This window comes from Zonotrichia albicollis, chromosome 14, assembly GCF_047830755.1.
Source record: "Zonotrichia albicollis isolate bZonAlb1 chromosome 14, bZonAlb1.hap1, whole genome shotgun sequence".
Classification (NCBI taxonomy): Eukaryota; Metazoa; Chordata; class Aves; order Passeriformes; family Passerellidae; genus Zonotrichia; species Zonotrichia albicollis.
Genome location: NC_133832.1, coordinates 8,798,342 through 8,820,894, shown reverse-complemented (window position 1 = coordinate 8,820,894; position 22,553 = coordinate 8,798,342). Strand labels below are relative to the sequence as shown.

Here is a 22,553-nt window from a genome sequence, read left to right as displayed (position 1 = left end):
ATTCCTTCATTTATATCAGGAAAAGCTTATTTGTCAGGAAGCAGTTTGAAACAGGGATTCAAATACTGTTGCTTTTCCCCATCTTGAACGAGGATTACAGAATAAAAGCATTACTGTCCTCTTACAGCACATGCTGTACCTAAAAAAACAATTAAATTGCTGTGAATTAAAAGAACATTTAATGCAAGGGATTCAGATGGATTAATTTTATTTACTTGCAATGACTTGTTGATTCAGAATTACTTCAATATGAAACTTCACAGTCAGACACAGCACTGACTAAGGAACTCTGAAGTGCATGAGTAACTACTGCTCACTTACAAGCAGGCTCAGAACTTCTCACCTGAATTAATAAGAATGTTGATTGTACCCTGTGCTTGTGACTTACTGAAGTGGTATAATACTCATTCCTTGGCTGAATGACACTGGCTGCTGTTACAACTTGATCCACAAATTGAGCTCTCCTTTCACCCACAGTGCAATAAAAATCCACCAGAAATTATGAACTTGAATTAAACCAATTTAACCCAGCCTTGCTCACCTCATTCTTGACAGGCATAATCTGCAAACGCTCAGCAGATGAAGCTTCATGAGAATGAATCCAAACAAAAATTGTGCTTGAATCCATCTCATATTCAATTTTGCCCTAGATCAAACCCTACCTCACAGAAAACAGAATATTGGGCAGCCTTGAGCAATGCTTAGTAACATTCTTCATGCTTAGGGCTTAATGCAGGACAACCTCCCTACCAACAAAAGTGAGTTTTAAAGTGTTTCACAAAAATGAGGACCTAAATCCTTCAGCTGTTCAGTTTCTGCTCTCATCACTTCACAGACCTGTCTGATCATCATTCCTTAAATCATCTTGGATTAGTTATATTACTTTGATAATATAAAATTATCTTCTATTAGTTTCTCATAAATATAAATTGCATTAAAAAGCCAAACCCTTCATTTCACTTAAGGTTCCCCTGTGATAGCATTACCCTTCCCTATCTCATAATTTACAAAAATCCAGACACTTACGAGCAAGAAAATTAATAATTAAGGATATAATAAATCATATATGCCAACTTAATAAACACATTAAAAACTAGAAAGCACATTTCATCTCAGTAACAACCCAATTAAAATTTCAAGGGCAGTTTATGGTTGGAGATGGCATTATTTCTACTCCAGAGTGTGAGTTACCCATGGCTGGGTGGCTGCATGGCCCCATCCAGCCTGGACACTCAGGGGCTTTTCCCCCTTGCCTCAAGGGGATGCAGAGAAAATGCAGGTGATGTGCAGGGAGTGAGAGGGGACAGTGGGACTTGGTGCCTTTCCTGATGGCAGCATCTCCCCCAGGGCCCTGTGGCAGCTGCCACAGCCCCCAGCTGGCTGTAGGTGAATCTTGGAGCAGATTTGGGCACAGAGGAGTCTTGGGGCAGATTTGGGCACAGAGGAATCTTGGGGCAGATCTGGGCACAGAGGAGATTTGGGGCAGATTTGGGCACAGAGGAATCTTGGGGCTGATCTGGGCACAGAGAAGATTTGGGGCAGATTTGGGCACAGAGGAATCTTGGGGCTGATCTGGGCACAGAGGACCAGGCAAGGACAGAGCAGGGCAGGCTGGTTTGGGGCACAGAGCTCATTTCCCCTTCCAGGGAGACACAGCAGCTTTCCCAAGCAGTGAGAGATAAAAGCCTGGCAAGCTTACAAAAGGTCTGGGGCAATGTGAAGAGGAGAAGTGTCTCGGTTTGGAGACAAATCAGGAGGAAACTTCCTGAAAGGTATCTCCTCTAAAGAGAGGTAGGTTTCAGCAGCCTCTCCCCCACAGTTTTGAAAATAATTTCTTGGAGGAAAGTATAAAAGCTGGATTATTTAACAAGCAGAGTGCACCCAGGAACAAGAAAAAAAAAAAAAAACCAAAAAAAAAAAAAAAAGAAAGGAAAAAGAAAAAATAATAAAGTTAGATAACAAACCTCATTGTGGAGAAAACTGGTGGACTTTTGGAGTGCTGCTGGGCTTCTCCTGAGGTCCAGAGGCAGGATGCAGCGTGGGGCTCCCAGTGATGGTCTGGTGCTCTGCACCAGAGCAAAGCTGAACAGTTCCAGATGAAGCACCCACAGTCCTGGGAAAAGGAGCTTCTTGCCTCAGCTAAAGAACAAGAAGCTAACTAAAAGCAAAGATGTACCCCCTCTGTCTGGGCTAGACAACCCAGCTCAGAGAGAACCAGGGGAGTCTGTGAGAGCTGAACACAAATCTGGCACTGAGGAATTCCCCTGGCTGCCCCCTCTTTGAGCTTAAAGTTTCAGGACCTCTGTCTGAGCACAAAGCAGACAATGGGGGATACAGCATGATAAAGTCACCCCAAGACAAGATGGAATATTGCATTTGAAAAGCCACAAGAAACTGTTTTGAATGTACTGCAGTCCCTCATAAAGCTCATTGCTATTTTTGGACAAAAAATATGTTTCAGACCCTTAGAAGCAAAAATAGTGGCTAAAGAAGCTCCATTTTTTATTTGAGCTATTCCTAGAACTGCAAAATACATAAACTTACCCAGACAAAGCTTTATGAACTATCATTGACCAACACTTGTTAGGTTTAGCTGAGTTTAATTAAGTCAGACTGGTCATTCACTGAGAGCAGAGAAGCAGGAATTCACAGGAGACCCCTCTGGTTTGAACACCCTGTATGAGTTACAGGACTGCAACACATTCACCCCACAGGCAAGTGAAAACACTCCTGCACACTGTGACACCAACTCTGCTGCATTGACTGCACAGTTCCTCTCATGATCTGGGAGAGATTTGCACTTTAACAAGGTGCTGGGGCAGAAAGGCTCCCTCAGGCCAGCTTTGAATCCCCAACTGGGATTCATCCTGACTGGTGAGCACTCATGGACACTCAGAGGCAGCTGCCATACATATGGCTAAAAATAAGCTGGCTTTTTGTCTGTCTGAGCCAAAACCACAGCTCCTGTTGGTCCCTGTGGGATCGGGATCTGGAGCACACAGCCAATATCTCTGTACCAGTCTAATGCCTTGCAAGAAGTAGGAGAACAGAGGCAGTAGGAAATCTCTATGGGCTCCAAAAGTTAGACTTGTGCAACAGACTTCTTTGTCACTGCCATAATAAATTACAGACTACATTCTCCTTGCACTGATGAAGAGGGTTTCTTTTTTAATTTATTACTTTTGGACATTTTTATTTTACTGTAACAAATCACTCGAAGGCAGGCATGGTAAGGACAATCTGCTGGGCAATTTCTGCCTTTCACAGGACTGTTTGGGAAAGGTTTGCTCAAGAGTTTCCAGTTTAGCATGATCAAGCATTCAGATCACATTTAAAGATGAATTGTTTTGATATCACACTTAAGCCTTTTGAAGGAAGTTTGCTATAAAAAGATTGACTGATGTGATCACACCTAGGCAGCACTGCCGTGTTCCCACTTAACAGTACAGGTACAGTTCCAGTAGGCACAAGAAGGGATAGAAAATTAAATTTATGGGATAAACCTTGCTTTGCTACCTCAGTTCTCACCATGACAACTCTCTTGTCCTCCACCCCAAACCCCCTTTGGAAAGGAACCGTGGCCATATATGTGTGCCAGGGTCTACTCCCTATTTCAGAAGCATTATTCTGGAAAACCCAACCAATAAAGCCCAAAGAAAGCCAGATGGGAGCCCCACCTGTTTGCACAGGTCAGCCATGCTCAGCAGAATCTCCTGTTACATGTTCATCTCCCATAAGCCCTTCTCATAAGGAGATGAAAAATGAGAAAGAAAGCAAAGTGTGGCTCTGACAGTACAAGAGCTTATTAGAAATGATGGGGAGGTTACAAGGAAAAACACCTTATTAAAAAGAAAGGACAAGTCCTTTTGGGAGCCTGGCACCGCTCCTAATTCATCAGCACATTTCCTCTTTCTAAAGCAAAGCTACCCCAGCACTTCTCAGTGAGACACAGTGAACAGTGACAGCAAAATCTGCTGGACTCATTGCCTGAAGGTGGGGATGACTCTCATCCTGAGGCTGGCACTGCAAGGGCCATTGGTGAATGAATCTCTGGGTGAACTGCAGCCTGACCTAGGAGACACCTGCTCAGGGACCTGACAGCAGCACACAGTGACAGAGGGGTGGGAAGGTCCCTGTGCCCTGTCCTCACTGGGTGTGGCTGGGGAAGAACTGAGTCCAAACCCTCAGACAGCCCCAGCAGCAGAAATGGGAGCATGCACAGCATCATGGCAGGCTGGAGGAAAAGTGCATAAACTGATTCATAAAGTGCATAAAGTCATTGATACTTCCCCACAGAGCGAGCTTGGATTGCTAACACAATCTCCAGAACATTTTTGAGATGAGTCAAGTAACCTTACATGTGAGCAGGGTGAGAAAGAGGAATGCTCCTCAGCACCAAGGCCAAGTGTCTATGCCTAGCTGCTGATCCCTTCCTCCTACCATCCCTCCATGCCTGGGATGCCCACATTGCTGATGACAATCCTCAGACTTTCCAAAATGAGACCCAGCCAAGCACATTTCCACTGCCTGGCCACCAGTGAGGGCTCACTCTTCAGCCTCCACAGTGCCAAAATCCAACAATCCTGCCAAGCAATTTCTCACTTCCCAGAAATTTCAAAGCACTTTAATTAAATTCTGCAAAAGATTGCCTTGGAAATCCCTTGTGGTACCCTTGAACAGGATCCCTTTTAAAGGGCTGCTATTTTATCCCCTCATTTGCCTGCATTTTTGCTACCCTGAGCTGGGCACCTTCATTCAACATCTGCTTCCAGCCAGATCTGGAATGGAGCAGCAGCCCAACAATTCAGCAGGGCTCTTGATTACTGCTGCTGGTGCTGTAACACCTGAACCATTTCATCAGCTGCTTTTTGATAATTGCTTTTCAATAACTTTTATCTTTTCCTCCTAAATCTTCACTGGGTTTTATTACTTCTTTCTAGCCTCATAATCTGCCACAGGCTAAACACCTTCCTCTCAGAATCAGGCTGTAGATCACACAGCAAAGGTACCAGCAGTTATCAGCTGATGCACTTGATCAGCTGAACACTGCTCCAACATATGCTCTGTGACAGATTAGCCACCATAAATTCCAATCACTTGGAATTACAATGCTGTGAGGTTGGCCTTGAGCTGTGGCTGTGCCCTGGGAAGGGATGGCTCAAAGCACTGTTTGAATGCTACTTATGTTTCAGGAGGGCCTTTTGGAAACACAGGAATTACAGCCTTTATCTAAACTCAGAGATGCAATTTCCCAGGTAGGGAGGGCAGGGGCAGGGAGAGGATTTTCCATATAAAATGCAGATTAGGCATGTCATGCAAGCTTAGCACAAAGCCCTGTGGTGCCAACCAGTCCTGTGGCACACACCAGCAAAGGGATTGAGAGTTTTGTCTCATCCAGCCACAAGATTCAAGCCTGTTCCAAAACTAATTTACACCTTTTAATAAAAAGAAGAAGCTCCATTTCATTCAGTCCTTGCCTGAACCACTGCAGTAATTTAACACACTGGGTTTTTTAAAAAACAAATCATACATTCCAATTAAAGAGTACTTGGGATGGTTCCAGGGGCTTCTGTTGGGTGTTGCTCAGGTGAGGAATGTCTGTCAATACCAGAATAACATTGATCCTGAAGCCCCAGAACACAACAGTTGGGTCCCTACCCAGGAACTGACCTTCCCACAGCATCACTGCCAACAGGATCCTGAGGAGATCCATAGGTGTAGGCTGTGCAAATATTTCCAGCCCCTGTGCAGCTGCCAGAAGCAGCATTAGTCACCCTCTAGTTAAATTACAATATTGTTTTACCTCACAGTACTGTTTGAGAGCTCACAGGAACCTTTGGCAGATGGCCACTTTGCATTTCTTCAGTGTCCCAAAAATGAAATCCGCCTGTTTGCTCTTGCTGCAGGCATAATCTCAGCACTTTTAATCTCTGTTCCTCTCTCTGGCATTTACATAAACACACTTTGAAAAAACATCAGTTTAGTCTCAGGACATTATATTCAGAGCTTCCCACTCAGTAGGAAGAACTATAACTTCAAGAATATAGAGACCAGCAAACTTCTAAGGAGCCTATATCACATTGTTAACTGCTACAAAAACCTTACATTGGTCTCGAGTTACCTGAAAACATCTTAAACCTGGTGTCCTTTATGAAGTGTGCTCTGTCTTTTACTTACCGTGCCACATCAGCTGGATTATTGTGCCTTTCCCAGCCCAATAATCCTCCTGCCAGGGAATTCCCTTTCTGCCAGGGAATTCCCTTTCTGCCAGGGAATTCCCTTTCTGCCAGGGAACACCTCCTGGCAAGGGAAAGCAGAGCAATGGGATGTTTGGTGGCCCAGCAGGAGATGTCCAGGAGCAGCTCTGGAACAAGTAGGTTTCCATCCTGGGACACCTTGAACTCAGCCCCTGAGATAAGAGGTTGATCTTTCAGGCATCCCTGGAGCTGCAGAGAGACAAGATTCCAGACTTGAGAGCAAATGGAGGTGAGTCATTAGTCAAACCCATAAAATGTCAGAATGCCCCAAACCTTCTTCAACAACAAAGGGCAAATTAAGCCCATTTCTGCAGAACAGCTGTGTGTGATTTTTATCTCTCTTCTCTCTGTATGTGCTTGGTCCAAGGGAAAATGTGGCAATCCTAGCACAGTATTGCATGGTTTAGGATCTATAACAGATTTCTTTCTCTAAATGGGACTTAGAGAAGATTCAAGGAGACAAAAGAAAAATGTACTCACAAGGCAGGGAAGGGCAGAAAGAGGAGCAGACCAGTGTGGGACACTGTGCTCATGTCCTGGGACACCTGGATGAGAGGCTCACCAGGAAGGGCTCTGGCCTGGCGCTGGGATGGTGCCCATGGTGGTGCCTGTGCAGGAACTGACAGGGCTCCAGCTGTGCTGGGGGATCCTGGACCACATACAGCAGAGGTCCCTAAAGTTTATAAAATCTAATAAAAACCTTAACGCCTTATAAATAATAAAGGATAAAAAATATTATATAATTATATAATATTGTATATAATATATAATATACTATATATAATATGCAGAATTATATTATTATATATTATACATACAATATATTTATAATATATTTTATATACATATAAAATTATATCATTAATATTATATAGTTATATAATATTATATAATTGTATAAATAATAATAATGCCTATAAAACCTTATAAAGTTTATAAACCCTAAAGCTTATACCAGTTTGTGTGGGGTGGAAGCTCAGTTTCAGAGAGTGCATTCTGGCTTTGCTGAAGCATTCCCCACAAGGCAGCAGAGCTGTTCATCTCCTCTGCTGGCCCCTGCAGACGCTGCATCACCTGGTGAGCAGGGGCTGCTTGCAGGCACCCTGTGCCAGTCTCAGACCTGCAGCCCCTGCAACAGTGCTGTGGCAGGGCAGTGACAGGCTGCTTGCTTTCTGCAGGATTTTAGTTCAGTTCTGGTACCAGGCACCAAACCAAGGTGGCTCCAGCCCTGCAGCCATGCAGGGACTGACTACCAGCTGCACAGGTGCGTTTACAGTAAATACAGAAGTGTGGTCCCATCTAGAGGACGTGCTACTTTCCATATTTAACCTTTTTTAGGAAAACAGGATGAGGCAAAACAAGGATTTGCCAGATGAAAGCCTGTGGCTTTCTTCCTCCTGCCTGTTCTTTTGGTTCCTGCCATGGCCCTGCCTGGTCAGCTCCTGGTGTGGCTCATTCCCAGCCTCTCCCTCTCCCCACAGCTCACCCACACTCCGCCCCACACTCACCTGCTCTCAGTCTCCATTCCAAGGCATAAATCACTGATAAAGTGAAATTCTTCTGAGTCTGCCTGCAAGATCTGGGCAGAGACGCCCTGGGGAGGGCAGTGCTTTCAGGTATTTGTTTGAAGCAGATCCAAACCAGAGGGAGATTTAAATTCAGACCTTCTGTGCCCCAGAGGCACCACAGGGTTTCCAGCCAGCATGGGACAGTGTCACTGTGTCTCCTGCTCTTCCCTCCAGCCCTCCACTGTTTGGAGCGGAGGAAAAAGCATTTTCTAAGAGAAAGAATATGGAGATGCTGGTCTAGCAAAGCTCATGTTCTCTGGCAGGGAGTCTGTGTCTTCACCCCCTTCCTTGGAGGTTTTACCAGGGCTGAGTGGAAAACTGTTTTCCAATCATATTGCATTTAAGACTCGGAAAATGTTCTATATTCCAGCACCAAAGACAATCAGAAACTTCTGTGAACTGAAATGTCAAGAATCCTCCTGCAGATTGGGACTGATTCATTCAAACTGGAGCCCTAAAAAATTATTGAACATTTTGACTTTGACCTTGAAATTACTCTTTTTTTACTTCAAAATTCAAAACATTATTATTTCCATTATTTCATAACAATTCTTTTTAATTTAAAGAGCTTCCATTTCCCCCACCCACTGTCCCAACATCTGAATGATAAAGAAATTTAGGAAATGCCAATAGTCTGAATAGCTCACAAGTTTTATTTTTAGCTCAGAGAGATTAAACCTCCTTCACCTTAATAAATATTCTATGTTTTACTTCAGTTCATATATTTTCCTCTCTTTGTGAATAACAGACCTCTCAGAAATCAACACATCTTGTTAGGAAAAAGACAAAATGCCTATTAAATTATCAAGTGCATTTCTCATCAGAGTGCAGCCATCATTCTCAGCAAAGAAGCACTGTAGCTTAATTGACTTTCTAGAAAAAGCACTGTTTAGGCAGATGGTACTGAGAATCAGCTGAGTGTCATTCTTTAAATTGCCATGGTGAGGTGGTGGGGACCTTTGGGAGACAGGAGAAGGCAGGAGTGGGCACTGCAGCTCGGGACACACATCCCACTCTGGCCGCTGTGGGGGCACTGGCAACACAGCCAGGTTGGTTCTCCTGGCATCACACCATGATTGGTTCTCCTGGCACCACACCCAGATGGGTTCCCCTGGCATCAGACCCACTCTGATCTCCTGGCACCACACCCAGACCAATCGCCTGGCACCACATCCAAATGGATCCCTGGCACCACACCCAGACCGATCGCCTGGCACCACATCCAAATGGATCCCTGGCACCACACCTAGACTGATCCCTCCTGGCACCACACCCAGATGGATCCCTCCTGTCACCACACCCAGATGGATCCCCCTGGCACCACACCCAGATGGATCCCCCTGGCACAGCCGGCTGGAGAGCACTGCTTTGGGCAGTGGGTGTCACTTTGTGCCTGAGCTCAGTGCCACACACACAGCTGAGCAGAGAGCAGGGACTGCTGGGGGTGATGCAGGGGCAGCCAGGGCTTTGGTTAAAAATGGTTGGTGAACCTCTCCAGAAAAGAGAAACAATCCTGGAATTAAATACACTTCCATTCAGCTAAGAAATAAAACAATCTATGAAAATAGGAGCCTGTGGGTCCAAGGTGGTGCAGAGCTGGCAAGCTGTAACTGAGTCAGGTGAGCACCCTGAGCACCTGCATGGCCAGCTTGGAACACTCAGGAGTTTGGGTGTCAGTGCAGGGACAGTGTCCCCTTGAGCATCTTGGGTGTCCCCCTGTCACCATGCAGAAATATCAGAAGCATTTCCCAGCAAAGAACAACCTCTTTACTGCTTGTTCACCTCAAAGCTGAACATGCTGCAGAGGTAAATTAAGCTTCAAAGCAGTAGAGTTAAAATAGAAATCCTATTACTGAACTTTTCAAGGCCCACTCCTAAAGTGAATATCAATACTCTGCTCATTAACAGGCTTCTATAGAAACAAAGTCATTTTGCTTAAATTCTTCTGAATTTCATTGTCATTATTTTGCTTCTGCATTTAAATTATATATTAAGTAAAAATAAAAATTAATCCTGAATAGTTTTAGGCTTGTGACCTTTGGAGAAATGCTGATATTGGTGATCATCTCCTGAACGTTTTTTTTATCATTAAAAAAATGGAAAATGTTCCTTCAAGTTACAAATCTATTAAGAAGCTTTTCAGAGCAGGAAAGATGCCTACCTATAAATGATTTAGACTTAGTCTTGCTGGGAAATTGAGCAGCAGAATCAATGGCAAGCACAGAGGAGCAAGAACATTTTAGGGTCACGGGCCATCCTGCCCTTTTCCTGCCATGTTTCACTGCTGAAGCTGCCAGCAGAGCCTGTCAAACAGCTAAGCACATTGCTCAGGACTGTCTCCCTGCAAAGCAGAGAGGAAATCCTGTAAATGGGATTTTAAGAGCAGTTGGAGTCAGACTGCAGCTGCTGAAGCATTTTTCTGGCAGTGTGACAGCTCCAGTGAGGAGATGCCCCCAGCCAGCACAGGAGCTAAGCTGGGAGCTGCTGCTGCAGGCCTGGCCACTGGGACAAGACAACTGGCTGCCAAACCACACAAGAGCTTTTATCATGTGCCAAACAAAGCTTATAGAGCTGCTCAGGGAGCAGAATGGAGAGGAACCTGTAAAAAACTTCACAAAACTTCCTTCCCAATGCAATCCCCAGCAGCTCTGGCTACTCTAAAACAAGTCTGCTCAGGTGAAAGCCACATGTGCCTTTGCAGTACAAAAGCTCAGCCTGCCTGACTTGCAAATTAAGGGCTCAGGACAGATAATTTCAGGATAGATGTGCCCTCAGTGTTAATATCTGGGAAAACCCAGGGCATGGCAGCCAAGTCTGGTGGGTTAATGCTAAGGAGGAATAGCAGGGGCAAGGCAAGGCTGCCCTGGCTGGGTCCCATGGGCTCGGCTGGGATGGATGGACAGGGCTGTGCACACAGCTCTGGGCTCTGCTGGGATGGATGGACAGGGCTGGACGCACACAGAACTGGGCTCTGCTGGGATGGATGGACAGGGCTGGACGCACACAGAACTGGGCTCTGCTGGGATGGATGGACAGGGCTGGACGCACACAGAACTGGGCTCTGCTGGGATGGATGGACAGCACTGGGCCCACAGCACTGGGCCCTGCTCATACAGCACTGGGCTGTACTTGGATGGATGAACAGGACCTGGGCACACAGCACTGGTGGCACACACCCTGCCCTGCAGGTGGAGGGTGCACCACGGCAGGGAAGCACTGTAGAAGCTTCCACCACTGAAAAAGCCTCTCTCCCTCACTCTGTAAATCTGCCTGGGCTGGGGTGGAAGACCAGAGGTGTCAAAGAGAAGCACAGAAGGTTCATGGCACTTTCCTCTTAAGCCAGCTTTGCCCTGACCACTGGGGAGGCTTGCAATGACCATGGGCTCCTGGATGGAGACTGCAGGACCTGACATCCAGGCTGCTCTCCTCATCCCAACCCCCAGCAGGTAGCACATGCCAAGCAGGGCTTTCCTCAAGCAGGAGCTCTCCCATCTGTGACAGCAGTAACAAAACACAGGAGAAGCACCATCTGTTCATCTAGTGGGTACCAGTGCTATCAATCCTCAGCACAGCAGCTACAGACTTTAATAAATACATAGAAATCATATTCTCTAAATATGGGGAATTGGCCTAACCACAGAATTGCTATGCCAGCAGGGTTTATTGTTGTTTATATTGCACCACCAGCCTGCCTTTGTAACAAAACACCCCAGGCTGGCACAACAGTGGTGAGTCCGGTAACAAATCCTTGGTGCTTGATGCCCATTCCTCACTCTGTGGCCAGGGAAAGTGGGAGTGTGGGATGTGGTGGAGGTGGCTCCTGCCCCAAACATCCCCAGCAGCAGCCTGGAGAGGAGACAGCTCTCTCCAGAACCCTTCCCTGTGGCTGTACAGGCACAGCCTGGGGCTCACATGCATCCCATGTACCCCTGGCCCTGCATGCACAGCCTTCTCCAGCTCCACCCTCTTTCCTTCACCCCAGCACTCCTATCATGGAGAATTTGGATTGTCTTCTAGTTTCACAGTTATCACAAGCGTCACAATTGTCACAATACAGTCCCATCCCAAGCTCTCAGCATCCAGCCTCACAAGGTATGTCCTTATTTCTCTCTGGAGTTTCTACTCACTGATTTTTGACTCTCTGGAGTTGGCTGTAAGACAAGCACTGTTTTAATGCAGCTTTTCCTGTCAATAGTCATTTGCCCTAAGCAGGGATGTGAGATTAAGAACCTTGCCTTGCTTCCTGAAAGGAAGAGAAACCACACACCAGAGGTGGGCTTGGGTGGCATGAAGAACATCAGGCAGGTTGAGAACGCCACCCCCAAGCATTCCATAGCTCAGAGCAAGTGTGGAGCATTACTGAAAGGAACTTTGGGTCCCAGCATCCAAAGCCTGGAGCCATGGGACCAACTGTGCCTTCAGATTCTTTTATTTTCCTTGCTTTGCTAACAGATGGTCCCTTAGGCTCTCAAAATAAATAACATTTGTTGCCTAAGCTGTAAATGCTGGCATGAGCTTTCAGGTAAAAAGAAAATACCCATGTACAGGCCTGTGTTCTGAGGATGCTTTTAAAGACATTGGAATTACCAGGGAAAGGAAGGGCTCTAAGTGTCACCATTCCACTGACAGCAGCAGGGATTGCTGAATCAGGCTCTCCCATCTGACAAATGCTGAGCAGGGTTCCAGGAGCACATGGGGCTGTGCCACCCAGCCTGCTCACTAATGACAGACCCAGCAGAGCAGTGTGTGGGCACTGCCTCATTGCTGTTTTAGTCAATAAACCCCACTGGGTGAAATTACCAGCATGTTTATTACAAATAATATTTGACAGGATGAAATTAGCACATAGATGCTCTTATGTTGGTTAATGAGCTCTGAAATCTAATCCTATAAATCATCAACAACTGCTAGCTGGTGACAGACAGATGAAAAGCAGAGAGGGTAGGTATAACATATCCACATCACTGCAGTGACAAGGGTATAAAAGAGCAGCATACCTTTATGCAGGACAGCATGACTGCAAGAAGCTGGGTGTGTGCTCAGGTTGTAGGATTTCCTTCCAAGCATCACCATGCTGGGGGCAGGTCAGGGCTGCTGAAGCAATCCAACCTTCCACTGCATCCAGGAACAGCTTGCTGGGTCCTTCAGTCAGCTGTTGGGTGAGAAAGACTTGGTCATGTTGTCCCTCCAACAAAGTAGTTGTTGCATCTGAGTTTGCAGATCAAATGGAAGAAGTGTCTGTGTGCTGTCCAGTCCTGGCTGGTAGCAGTCAAAATAAAGGCAAATCATGGCCAATCTGAAACTGTTGAACATTTATAGGAAATGCATGCTCTAATTTGCAGTATTTAGCACCCAACAGAATCCCACATTCTCAAGATTTAGGAAGTAGTCAGGCTTTCTAAATGCACATCCATTCTTATTCAAGGTCTATAGCAGACAGAACAAGAGTGAGTAAATTACTTTATTACTGCAATTCAAATTTACTGTCCAGCACTTTTTATTTAGGAAGTAAATCTACTTGAAAGGCCACCTCAAGTAGGAGGAGAACAGGAAGCAGGAGTGAGTGTGAGGCACCAGAAGCACTCCCACCCCCTGTGCACAGCTGAGGCACAGCTGCAGGCACATCCCTGCACTCAGCTCTCAGAGCTGGGCTTGTTTATGGGCACCCACAACTCCTGCTTTAGTGCCCAATTCACAACATAGTCACTGTTGGAACAAATTCCAGGACTTATTAATTTACAAACTCCAGTCATCACCTGGGGGTGTAACTGGCTGGTCAGACAAACCCCCTCCCCACCTGCCCCTCCTGGCAAGCATTGCAATCTTTGTAGAAAGGGCAAATAAGCACATCCCAACCTGTTCTATGACTTGGACAAGCACTTTCCAGAAAAACAGAATATTCTTCCCTGTAGGCTGAATTCTGGGAGAGAAGTATATTGTAAACATTTAATATATGACTAAACACTGTGCAAAAATTATAGCCCTTAATATTTACTCACTGCTGCTTGCCCTGTGCTTTAAAATACCCTATGATGGAGTTATAAAATATCCATACATGTTTAAGCTTTCTCCTGTTTTGTAACCCACTGCATCACTGGTGGTTTCATTTCAATTTTAACAGTGCTCATTTGGTTTTCCCACCCATGCAAATGTGCTGCTAACACTTCACCTCACCCCAGTCATTTCAGTGTTTAGTAGCATCCTACAGCAGTGTAAGGGAGAGGGAGCTGGAGTTGTTTATCCTGGAGAAAAGGAGGCTTGGGGGGGACCCTCCTGCTCTCCACAAGTACCCAAAAGGATGGTGGGACAAGGTGGGGTTGGTCTCTTCTCACAAGTATTAGGGCAAGAGGAAATAGCCTCAAGCTGTGCCAGGGCAGGTTTGGGTTAGATATTAGGAAGAAATTCTTCACATAAAAGGTTACCCAGCACTGGACAGGCTGCTCAGGGCAGGGGTGGGGTCACCATCCCTGGAGGGGTTTAAAGCACATTGGATGTTGTGCTTGAGGACAAAAAGTGGTGGCCTTGGCAGTGCTGATGTTTGAACTCAATGATAATTTCCAGTCTAAATGAGTCTATGAGTTTTGACAGCAACAACTGCAATATTTACATATTTCTTATCTTTTCCTCAGTTCTTTGGTATTTCAAGTCATGTCAGCCTCCCACTAGGGATCAGACCCTCTAAGCTGGATGCTGCAAGTATTTCCCTTAGAATCAAACAGGAAATGTAGCAGAATATGTGTGAATTACTCATATTCACCAAGGAAATAACTGTGCTCTGAAAATTTGGGATGAAGAAATACCTCATCTAATAAACAATATTCATTTCTGAAAAAAAAGAATAGCTCACTGATGCATTGCATAATTTTAGCATAAGGTTACATATGCTATCCCCAGTTTATGAGAAAGAACATAATTTTGAATTTCCAAGAACCAGCACATTACAGTGACACCTGTGAATATTCCTCCTACTCTGTGAACTGGGAATTAGCTCAGAAAGAAACCAAACTGCACTGCATGTGTAAGAGACTTGGCCTGTGCTCTGGGTATTTTTTGGATCATATTTTCTTGCACACTGCTCACTGGAAAGATTTGTGTATGACTATTATATTGCAGGGGAAAATGAGGTTTGTGGAAAACCAGTACGAGAACCTGGAAGTAGTCAATGGCAACATGAGAGGCAAAGCAGGAAGCTCCATTACTTGTCATTAATAGGAATAAAGAAACTGAATTCGTACCAGCAGTTATAGAGATCCTCAGAGGCTCTGACTCTGGAGCTGATCTGAGGATGAGGATGCCAGGAAATGCCTGGGCTCCTCATGGCAAATGAACTGTCAGCAGTAACAGAAAACAACTTTGAAAAGCTGGGCACTAATTCCAAGAATGAGGCACAGAGCAAAGAATGATCTGGTTGCATGGCTTTTTATGTTTCGATATCAAACTGCCTTCCAACCCACAAACAACAATAGGTTTTGCTCAGTTGCTTGCTCTGCTGATAGAACCTTATCTCTCCCAACACACAAAGTGCAGTGATGGCTTTGCTGCTGCAGTCACCCTCCTTTACAGCCACAGTCACACAGAGGTAAAACCTGACAAACATGTAAACATGGCTAGAGAGAAAAGTTTTGATGAACATCTACACTGGCCATTACCAACCAATGGAATGAATTACAAGGAGCTGCTGAACAACTGGAATTAATCATGGTGCCCTCTGATAACCATATAAATATAATATTCATAAATCATCTAAATAACAATCTAAATAATCATCTAAATATAAGCTGTGTGTAATAAAGATTCTGCTTTTGCCACTTCAGCTTGGAAGTGTTGGGTCTGTCTTTGGTCATCCCCAAGTGACAATATGCTGTAAGACTGATCTGCAGACATTCATTGTGAATCTCTTAATGCAAATAACCCACTTTTTGTGGTCATTCCATGAAAAAGATGACATTTGCAGAAGGATACAGGGCTTTAAAACGTTGTTGCATCTTGCAGCCTATGAATGCAATGCATTTCTAAGTCTGCCTTTCATAGGAAGCAGACCATTCAAAAAACACCATTCAAAAAACATCATTCAAAAAACATCATTCAAAAAACATCATTCAAAAAACATCATTCAAAAAACATCATTCAAAAAACCAGCAGCCTTTCTCTCTTAGTTTTAGAGGTAACAAAAGCAGGAGAACTTCCCTTGAATATCAGACTGGGGAGGAGCACAATTCTGCTCAAACACTGTTACTGCGCACTCAGCAATGCTGATGAATGGCAATAAATAATAAATAAAGGTGTACCCTGACTTACCAAGCAGCCCTGCAGTGATCACCTGGCTCACACAGGGAGGGTCCTTGCTTGGCATGAGGAATGTGGGAGAGGACTCAATTCCCACCCTGGGGATGTGGCAGGCACAGCCTCGGCTGTGGGGACAGCACTCTGCAGCAGAGGCTGTGGCTCAGGGATCCCCTCTCCCATCCAGGGTTTGGGAGGGGCTCTGACATCCCTGCTCCCTACAGAAATCCAGGACTCAATTCCTCCTTCTGGCCTTCACTGGCCTTTCTGTGGGCGCCATCCCCCAGAGCTGACACTGCTGCTCTGCAAGAGCCACACCTTGAGGTATTTGATCACCTTAAAACAGCCTCAAGACCCCAGCAATGCTCAAAACTGCAATGACTGCCTCTGCTGGCAGTGAAAAAGCAATTACTCAAACCAACTGATGAAAGAATATTCAAGCTGAATACTTAAGGAGTTTCAGAAGCTTATCAGCGATCTCAATTTTGTGACTTGATTTCAAATTTCCTCTGTAAGTCATGTGTCAGAAAAAGAATGCAAATAAACAATGAAAAAAGATATTGAAAATATTATTTCAGACAGCATTAAAATGAAACAATGCAATGGAAGATTATTTTCTCCTCTGCACGTGCTGAGTGATGACACAAATTCTCCTTTCAAAAGATGCAAAAGATATTGTGCCCCAAAACACAGAGCATGATTACAAGCTTAATGGGTTGTTTAATTTGATAAAGTGCCGGTTTCTAAATAAAACTGTGCTGTAAATATTTAATCAAATTTTGATCAGTCTTCCATTTTTTTTTCCTTCTCTAAAAGAAGACACCAAAAAACTACATTTTTCTTTAAGCATCCAAAAATATTGACAGAGAAATTAAGCTGAAGAAGGAAGATTTAGGTAAATTTGAAACTATTTAGGTTCCTTCTAATCAAAGCAGTGAAGCTTCAGTGCAGATCCCAGCTCCCTGTCAAACACATCACCCAACAGAGATCTGCCAGTGCCTTTTCCAATGGTTTACACACCCACAAGTGACACAAGGAGGGGGATTCTTCCCTTGCATGCCCATGGCCCCTCACACCAAGCAGTGTGGCACCATCACCACAGCCTGGAGTCCTCTCACCAGCATGCCCAGAGAGCTGAGAGCCCTGGCATGAGGCTGGCATGACAACAAACACACTGTGCACTCACCACAGGCAGCCTCTGCCTCTCATCAAACCTTCTGCACTGCTGCCCTCTCCCACCTGCTTTGGTCTCCCCTAAATATTGATGGAGCCCCTGAGCAGTTCAGGACATCCCCTCGTTGTCTTCCCTTCTGCCACGTGGAATTGAAAAACCTATAGATTTCCATCAAAAGATACAGCAAACATTTAAAAGAGCTGGAAAGGGAATGTCAAACAGTCCTGTTGGAACCCAGGCCAAGGCCATTGTCTGCTATTTTGCCACGTTGAATATGACAAGGCAAAAGAAGGAGTAAATAATTTTCTGGGGGCCTCTCTGAGCCAGAGGATCCCCAGCCTGCCCCTGAAGGAGCAGGGTGTGCCCAGACACTGTGGGAGCAGTGAGCTGGTGGCACAGGAGTCCTGGTGGCTTTAGCTTGGAGCCCAGCAGGGCTGGATCACCCACACCCAAGTGCCACACTCCCAATGTCACTGCTGTCCCCTGGCCAAGGACCAGAGCACATCACACAGCCCAGCTCCAAAACCCCAAGGGGCTTTTTCCTTTCCAAACACTCCCATGTGCCCTCTCCAGGTGTCACCTCCCATGAGACAGAAAAGCTGCTGTCCCTTTTTTTGCCCAGGCCACACACTGGACTCTGAGGGAAGGAAATGTGTTTGTGGCCAGAGGTGTCACACCCCAGTGCCACACTGCTCCCTGAGTGCAGCAAGCCACTGTCACGGGCTCCTGCCCCATGGAGCAGGGATGGAACAAGCCCTTCAGCAGGCACAGGGCTCAGCTCCTTGCAGAAATGGGTCTCAGGCAGCTGGGAACAAATTAACATTCAAGTGAGTCTGCTTGGATGGCAGAAAAAGCAGAATCTCTGCATGGCAAGTGCTCCCTTTTAGAGCAGCATTACAAGGCTGGCAGCTGTCCAGCTGGCACAGGAGCTCTCACACAGTGAGCACACACCATTTAGCTGGTGATGTGTAAAGGGCACCCCTCAACCATTTCTGCCTTGGAAACTGTCTTGTGAAATGTTTGAACTTGGGTTGTATTCATGCACCACCCAGATCAGCTGTGTATCATTCAGCACAGCTCCTTGTTCCAGGCTCTAAACAAGCCCAGCATCGGTGTCACTCACCAGCAGTAACAACTTTCTTCAATTTGCCTGTTTTCCCTTTTTTTTGTTTTTGGCACAGATGGCTGGGTGATGAAGTCATGGGTACTTCCTAAAGTGGCTGTTTTTACACCCTTCATTGTTTTAGCTATCAGGAGCTCACTGTGTTTGGAGCTGTAAAACCCACTGCACCCCCAGCTTCAGCTTAAACTTCCCTGAGAGCTCCCTTTTTCACTGATGCCCTCACTGGATCAAACATCACAGTCAGCTGCCCAAGGTGTGCTGCTCCTTTGTTTTACCACAGAATATTTTAGCCAAGCCACATGTTCCTCACAGCCCAGTCTGGCTTTTCTAGATGGGACCTGTTGGGATCATGTCTCTCCTCCACTGAGCATCGTGGGCACAAAGGGGCACATCCAGAAGGAAGAATCCTCACAGCAGCTGCCTGGAAGCATTTCTGCTTCCTCAGGTGCCAGAGCACTGCCCATGGCCCTGGAGAAGACAGCAAACATTCATGCTGATGCAACCCCCAAGAGCCCCCTGCCATTTACAGAGGAATGAGAGAGAACTGATACGCACAGGCAGGGATATCGCTCACCCACAGTCACAGGGAGCAGCTCTGGAGACTTCCAACCCCTGATATACTGACAGAGGGAATCACCATACTCAGAAAGGCTTCTGGAAGCCAAGGAACTCCAAATAATGAAAGTAGAAGCATCTTCTTCTGTAGGTCAGCTTACACCCACCATACTCACTCCATTAATACCAGCAAGGTTTCCTGCAGGACAAATTCATGATCAGCAGTGAGATAAAAATAATAAAATCTGCCCTTTGTGGGGTTTTTGCCACTGTTTGTCTTGCTGGGATTATTTTACTTCTGATCTCGTTATTTCTGTTCTGGAACTTATTACTTTCACTTGGTCTGAAGCTATCCTGACAACAGCCAATTTACAAGATTAAAAATTTAATGTTAAAAAAACCATCTCAAAACTAAAAATTAGCAATCTGAGCAAAAAAGGTCTAATGAAGTAATTATATGCAAACAAGCAGATTGCATAGGTAGATGACAGGGAGACAGAATATTAAGAAAAGAAGCAGTAATAGGAAAAGCTGCTTTGGTAACTTAGGTAGGAAAACAGAAAACTTTTTACCCGATATGTATTCAGAGGCCAGTTGGACAGGAGAGGTTTTGGAACATGAGGATTTTGCCCCAGCAGGAGTAAAGCCCATAAGAAAACCCCACTTCAAGATCTGACTTTGTGAACACAATTTCTGCAGCAAATCCTCAATGTCCCTTGTTCAGTCTAAGTCACCAAGAGCCAGGTGAAGGGAGGGATGAGGCTGCTCCAGGCATTGCATGGAAGGGCATCCAGGCAGCCTGGCCACACACCTCCCTTCAGCCCTGCAGCACACTGGCATGTTTCTGATGCCTCCTCCTGCCCAAAGTGTTTTTGAAGTGTTTGGTGCTTCCCAAAGCCACCTGCAGGGACTGGCTGAGCACAGCTCAACATTGACTTACAGATGGTTTTCCCTTGGGACTGGATTCAAGTTTGAATTGCACTAAAAGCAGGCAGTGACTGGATTCATGTTTGAATTTCACTAAAAGCAGGCAGTTCTGCACAGCCCTTTGTGGGATCACTGCCTCAAGCCAGTCTGGTCATCTCTGAGATGGTTGAGCCCACCAGGGTCGTGGCTTTTCATGCCCTGTCACTGCTGCATGCCACATCCACCCCAAAAAGCAGCTGGGTTTGCAGAGTTCAGCCCGCCCCCACAGGACACAGACTCAGCTAAAGCTGAAGTCTTTTCTGCAGCCACCTTCCCCAGACAGACTGACAGACAGCAGCTGCTCAGCTCTGTGCAGAGGGACCCCACTAACCTTTCACTCCTCCTTTCTGCCACGCTATTGCAGCAGTCCAGGTTTCCTTCCCAGGTCCAAATGAGCTGGGCACATGCCAGTCCAGCAGCAGGTGAGTGTCTCAGCTGCAGGACTCCTTTGGTTTTGCTCAGGAGATGAAATATCAGAACCATCTCCTTGTGCTGCCTGATCAAGGCTCATCAGAGCACCTTGAGAGCAGCCAGGGCCATTTGTGTTTGCAGCCATTCAAGCACAGGGGGAAAGTCTATTGCAAGGGTGTTTAGGAGTCCATTTAGAGCACAGGGGAGAGGGGACACCCAGGGTGGTGGCAGTAAGGGGACAGACACACAGACCTGCTGGTACAACCAATGCAGAACTCTGCTGGCCTGGGGAAGACTGGGCTGCCTGCACAGCATGATCCCAAGCTGCACCACCTCCCAGAGCTGCATTTTCTCCTGGGAGCATATTTGAGCTTATTTAGCATCAAAAGTAAAAACTAATAGAGAAAAACATCAAGAAATGCAAGACAAAATTAGCTAGGATAAAACCTGTGTGATGGGTGGCATTATAAATGCCTAGGAATAATCACAGCCCACCCAAGATTATTTTCAAAGGAAAGTAGCTCAGCTTTGATGCCTTTGGAGTCCAAGGACTTTGGCTTTTTGCTTAAACTCCTTGCATTGTGTTTCATGTTTTCTCAGGGGAAAACACAGGCATCAGAAAAACACCCTTAAGTAGGCTGCAGCTGAAGAAATGGCTTCATTTCTTGTGAAGAGATAAGAAGTGCTTTGCTTTTCAAGAGGTTGAAGTAAACAAAAATCAGCAATCAAGGGAATCAAAGTGCCCAAAGAGTCTTTGCTCACTGCTTCTCAGTGCTGAACAAGTTTTATTAAAACCAAAAATCCAAACCAAGCCACAACCCCAGAATCACAACAGATGTTCAGGCACTCACACTTCCCTGCCTGGCTACAAGAGGAACAAGTGACATAGCAAGAAGAGATGCTGAAGTGTACTTTCCTCCAGGAAAACAAAAATAAAAGCTCTGTGAGAGACACATTCAAGACCTGCACCCTTTGCAGCACAGCAGGGGCATTGCTTGTCCCGTGTGATGATGCACCAGGAGCCCCAGGGCTTTGCCTCCTGCTCTGAGGGCTGATGTTTGCCTCCCTCCCATGCAGCCCTGCTCCCTCTGCCTCCTGCAGCACCCCTGGCAGCTGTGACATTGCTCAACCCTCTGCCTTCCTCTGCAGGTGGTGGAGTCCTGCCCCAGCCTTCCAGGGTCACTGTGCTCTCCCAGACCCTCTGATCACCCCCACAGCCCAGGCAGGGCCTGGCAGGGCCACAGGTGTCACCCTGCCTTAGAAGGCCCCATGGAGCTCTTGGACAATTCCCTGCAGCCCTCCCAGAACTACTGGAATTGGGTTGGGGGCCATGCATGTGAGGGGGCAGGGTGGTGGCACTCCAGGGCTGAGTGGCAGCACTCAAACACTCAGGCAAGGAGCAGATGGTGTCTCAGAAAGCTCCTCATGCACCTGGCCAGGAGCCAGAGACACACTGGCCACCACACCAACTTAGCAGCAGCAGCCACCCCAGCAACCAGCCTGCAGGCAAGCTCTGCATTGATCCAAGAGCCTCAGACAGGGAGGAACCCCTTCCACAGAGCCCAGGGCAGGGAAATGCTGTTTTCTAGGCAGGGCTGGGGTGCTGACAGCAGCACAGGGCACTGGGTGCACAGCCCCAGGAGCAGCAGGGCAGAGGAGCAGGAGGCATCCCAGAGCCTGCTTGCCCCTTCTGCTGCTGGCACACATGGAACTCTGCCTGCTGGACTCCAGCATTCCTGGTTTAGCTTTGGATTTTCCTTAGCTGGCCTTGTTCTTATTTCCCTCATGAAAACACAGCTCCAAGGTTTGTCCCACATCCCCAACACCTTCATATCCCCCGTGCAGCCCTCAGCCACTGCTGCAGACTGAGTCACTGTGCCCAGCTAGTCATGGAAGGCAGCACAGGGGTACAAACCCTCAGTGCTGGAGAACAAAAGGCTCCTCAATAGGACAAGCCCAACCTCATTGCCCACCTCAGGATCCACCTCCCCGTCTTCAGACAATGTGGATTTTGGGTTTCTGCTATAGTCAGATGGACTTGGATGCTTTTTATGGTCAAATACATGTGTCAAGCAGGGCCCTTCTAGATAAAGTGGTTTCAATGAAAATAACTGTTTTGAGTCCTGTAAATGATGACATTTTTTGAAACAGGAAATTTGTTAGCAAGCCCTTGCCAATCAGCATTTAATGAACCAGAATATGAGAAAAATACTACC

At 46.2% G+C, this 22,553-nt stretch overlaps 1 long non-coding RNA gene across 1 annotated transcript in view; it reads right to left on the bottom strand.

Moving 5' to 3' along the window:
• LOC113458938 (uncharacterized) overlaps positions 1 to 13,087 on the bottom strand; it is a 28,637-nt gene extending 15,550 nt beyond the window's left edge. The window contains exon 1 of the long non-coding RNA XR_003379697.2: positions 12,823 to 13,087. This is a non-coding gene — a long non-coding RNA (uncharacterized LOC113458938). The remainder of the gene's footprint in view (positions 1 to 12,822) is intronic.
• Positions 13,088 to 22,553: the final 9,466 nt, after the last annotated feature.